Source organism: Arachis ipaensis, chromosome B02 (genome assembly GCF_000816755.2).
Source record: "Arachis ipaensis cultivar K30076 chromosome B02, Araip1.1, whole genome shotgun sequence".
NCBI classification, from domain to species: domain Eukaryota; kingdom Viridiplantae; phylum Streptophyta; class Magnoliopsida; order Fabales; family Fabaceae; genus Arachis; species Arachis ipaensis.
Window position 1 is genome coordinate 51065019 of NC_029786.2, and position 4719 is coordinate 51069737.

The 4719-nt window shown below is 34.0% G+C and overlaps 1 long non-coding RNA gene across 1 annotated transcript; it reads right to left on the bottom strand.

Moving 5' to 3' along the window:
* On the bottom strand, nucleotides 1289–2178 carry LOC107625289. The gene is made up of 3 exons (XR_002357415.1): nucleotides 1986–2178; nucleotides 1791–1862; nucleotides 1289–1724 (listed from the first exon to the last, which is right to left on the bottom strand). It is a non-coding gene; the product is annotated as an uncharacterized LOC107625289 (long non-coding RNA).

Genomic DNA, 4719 nt, shown 5'->3' on the forward strand with positions numbered 1-4719 from the left:
TAGGCTAGTTTTACTATCCTTTTTTCTTGTTTTTAATAGGTTTTATGCACTTTCTTGAGCTATAAGTAAGCCATTTGGGTAGAAATTCATGTATGCCTATATTCGTTCAACCATGAGTAATTTGATGCAATTTCATGATGATTTATGCTATGATTACTTGTATGCTAAGAATGATAAGAATTCTCATGACTTTAGCAAGGCTTTGATGCATTCATTGGTTGATGATAGGTGAAGGAAAGCATGGAGGAAGGTTGAAGGAGCATGGAAAAGATGAAGAGGAAGCAATATTGGTGGCCAAGTTGGACAACTAACGTTGCCTCAAACGTTGGAAGAGAAACAAAGCACTTTTCTGTAAACAATGCTGATGCTCATGTTTGAGGTAGCGTTGGACATCCAATGTTACCCCTAACGTGGTGATAAAAACTTCAATTCTGGAGCTAAGTGAATTTTGAGTGGTGCATACACGTGAAAAAGCAAATTTTTATACCCGCGCGCAAGCGTCTGTCACGCGCACGCGTGGAATGGCAAAAATTGACCATCTACACATACGCGTGGGTCATGTGTACGCACCAAAATCGAACGTTGGAGGTCCAACGTTGCCTCAAACACTGCCTCCACTACAAAAAATTTTGGTAAAAATGGCGGTTTTTTTGGTATTTACGGCGGTTTGAACCGCCATTATTACCAATAATGGCGGTTTCATAAAGCGACGTAATTCTGGGCGCCATTATGGTTATTACGGCGGTTTTCTGAAAACCGCCACAATTCCCTGGGTTAAAACGGCAGTTTTTGAATAGGTTAAAACGGCGGTTCAAACCGCCGTTATTTCCAGGGTTAAAATGGCGGTTTTTGGATAGGTTAAAACGGCGGTTTGAACCGCCATTATTACCTTAACAGAGTGACATTTTGGTTGGTTAAAACGGCGGTTCAAATCGCCATTATTTTCAGGGTTAAAATGGCGGTTTTTGGATAGGTTAAAACGGCAGTTTGAACCGCCATTATTACCCTGACAGAGTGGCGTTTTGGTTGGTTAAAACGGTATTTTTGAACTGCCATTTATACCCTGACAGTAGCATTTTGATTGGTTAAAATGGCATTTTTGAACCGCCGTTTTACCCTGACAGTGACATTTTTTATCGTTTAAAAAATAATTTTTACCGTCATTTTTATCGCGTTAAATAAATAATTATGATTAAAATTTCACAATAGCAAAAAATTATAATCCATAAATGAAATATTATATAAGTCATAAACAAAATATTAATATAATATATAATTTTTTATTATTGAAAATCAAAAGTAATAACTCTTATACAAAATCTTGTCTTACTAAACTTACCAAAATATAAGCATTGCAATAAACACTAATCAGTCAAATCTACCATCCAATTTCCTAAACTATATTAATATCTAATAATGTATTTAAACCATCTAATAAGTGTTGTTTTTACTACTTAGAATATGAACATACAAGACAAGTAGCTTAGCTAAGTGATGATGAATAAGATTTGAAGACCAAAAGTTTCCTCCTTTAACAACCCTGCCTTAGTTTCTTGGTCTCTTGTATGAGTTTCATCCCGGAGACTTGCTCCAACATCTTTGTTTCTTGCTCCAACACTCCAATTTTATTATCCAAACTCATCTCTCACAAACCAATGATATCACAACGAGGCAGATTAGCAAGGACATCAATAGTGCCTGTAAACTGGTTGTTCTGCAGATACCTGCACAAATATAAACAAGTCAACTTGGAATATAATCAATATGTTAACAGGAGGAGGAAGTCTCACAATGAAGAGAAGGCAGAAATCTTCATGAACTTAACATTCAATCCTTGCTGGAACTGATTGTGAGCAAGATTCCTATGTTCTCAAAAATAATAAAAAAAGTTACTCCAATAGCTCATGGAGCTGGTTGAAAGACTGGACTACACTTTCAGAGTTCAATCATGCAAGAGAAAAAAATTACAACAGTAAAATACCTACCTCAACCCTTTTTTTCTCCATAAATAATATTGATGGAAGGGAGATTGTATAGTCTTCTCTCATGATCCTTCTCCCTCTGTTTCCTTCACTCTTCTTCAACAGCCTTCTCTTTGGCAGACTGAATTATGATATCAATATATAAACATAAAAAATATTTAATGTATTTTAATCATAATGGAAGCACTGGTTTTGGCTCCACCTCTTGAGCAAGGCGTTCTTGCCCACGTCTTACTCTTCTATCCAAGTCCATTACCTGTAATTATAAAAATTGAAATTATTCATTAACGTAGAAGAGAATAAACTTAATTGACTGTCAGAAAACATGTAGGTAGCTTACCAATTTCTCATAGAACTGAGCAAGGTTAGCTTTAAATTTGGGTACGAATGATTCCAAACTTAAGTGTGTGACTATACTACTCATTATAAATATTATATTTATTTATTTTAAGGATATAATAATAAAAATAATTGTGGCACGCACAAGATACAAAATTATACAGGTAAGGAATTTATCATGACATGAATTAGGAACTTGTTATAATATAATGCATTTTTATTATTCTAGCAACCTTAACTAAAATTATAGGGCAGGCTATGATCATCATTTCCAAAATCGATCATCCATATTCCTGGACTCGATCAAATATCAATATGGGTAAGTAATTGTTGATCATTAAACTAATAATAAAGAAAGGCAAATTCATTAGGTTTACTAATAATAAGAATCAAACTGAACAATTTAATTATGATTTCCTAAATTAATGTTACTTAAGAATACAATCTTTATTTTAGGAGCCCTAATTAAAGCCCTCCCCCCTAATTAAGAGAGTAGTGTCCTGGAAGGCTTTGAAGAATTTGGTAGTTGCAATAAAGCTGGAGAGTGAAGATTCTCTCCTTTTTGGATTTGATTGTTCTTACTACACGCATATATTCCATGATCTACATGAATATGATAAGTAGGGTGGACTACTTTCTTATTATGATTATTGGATTTATGAATATATACAACCATTGGTTACCATATCACGTTTGCTTAATATTCGCTTCAAGTGATTCATAGATCTGCCATTACACAATAATTACTAATGCCAAAATAATTCTTGGTAAGACACATGATGCAAAAAGGGTAAAAAACCAGAATTAAAACTTACTTCTTTAATTTCTCCATATGATCCAAAAATATGCTTAAGTTCGTCATTTGAAACAGATGAATCAAGACCAGATATCATCACACCACCATGACCAAATATCCTTTTCTGGAGCATTGTCTAAAATGTCATCAAGTAAAGATAAAACTATAAGCAAAGCAAAAGAACTTGGAACACAAAGAAACTGACAAGGGAAGAATATAGCAGTAACTACCTTTGGAATTGAATAATGTATGTCAAGCTATTGAGATCTCAACTTATCAAAAAGCTTCTTGAGACCAAGTAGAAGATAAACAAATTCACCAGCTAACATAAGCAAAAATTAAGAATAAGTCAAAAATCTATAAATAACAGAACATATGCAAGTAAGAGGTAAGATCATAAATTCATAATCATTCAGTAAACTAATGATTATTAACTCTACTTGATTGCCGTAAGATGAAGCACAATCGATATGTCCGTATCCAACCTGACATGTCAAACACAATAATTATAATCAAAATTAATAATCATCCACCTCTAGGGTTAGCTTTTCTACTTATAATACAATAATCAAAACTGTAAAATTGTAATGGTTTAACAAAACTATAAAAATAGAAAAAATGTAAGTGTACCTTGATAGCGGTGGAAGCTGCTTTGGCCAAGGCTCCAGGATTTTCAGCCTGAAAAGTTCCTAATCCAACAGAAGGTATCTTGGCACCTGTGTTCAGCTTGAAGAATCTAATTTCCTCCGCCATAATTTCTTTAATTAATTAATTAATTAAATAATTCTCTTCAACGATCACTTGCATAATCGCTTTGGTGTTTAGTTATTCGTAAGGTAATCATCAATTAATTGCGTAATCTAATTTGTTTTGTTTGCTTAAAGAAGAGGCAAGGCAGAAAATTTAATTACCTTCTCCAAAAGATAAGCTATCCTGTTGCCTAGAAGTTACTGAAATTAATCTTATCTGTACTAAATGAACCTTGTAAAGTTAAATTATTTGACCTTGTAATAGAGCTTGAATTCGATAAACGTACCATCTCTACTATTTTGTACCAAGATGCTTAATAATCCTTCTGTTTCTCAACTGATGAGCAGTATACAGTTAAAAGGTCAAACACAATCGCAACTTCATTATAAATGAACATTAGAAACCAATAATATTACTTTACATGCATTAAAACATTATCCCTATAGAGATGCAAACCAAATAAAAAGGGAGAAAATTAGCACAACATTTGGAGCAATGAAGGAAAGAAAGGAAGCAAGGATTATAACTCTGAAAGAGTAGCTTCATATGAAAGTTCCCTTTCTATACTCAAGGCTAATTCTCTCTTGACATCTGCATTTGACCCACCCTGATCATTTCGTCTGAGTCTACCATGACTTTACCTTCGTCCATTTTGTACAGTTCCACTGGTTCTGCGCTGCGAAGACGAATTCTTGGATGCGGCTAGCTCTGCAGCTAGTCTTTCATTATGATTCATGAGTTTGGAAACTTCTTCTGACAATGCCTTGAGCTCAACAGCAGCAGCTGAACCTAGTCCTTTAGCATATGAACTCTCTTCTGTTAGTTCTTTCACCTTCTATTTCAGCTCTTCTA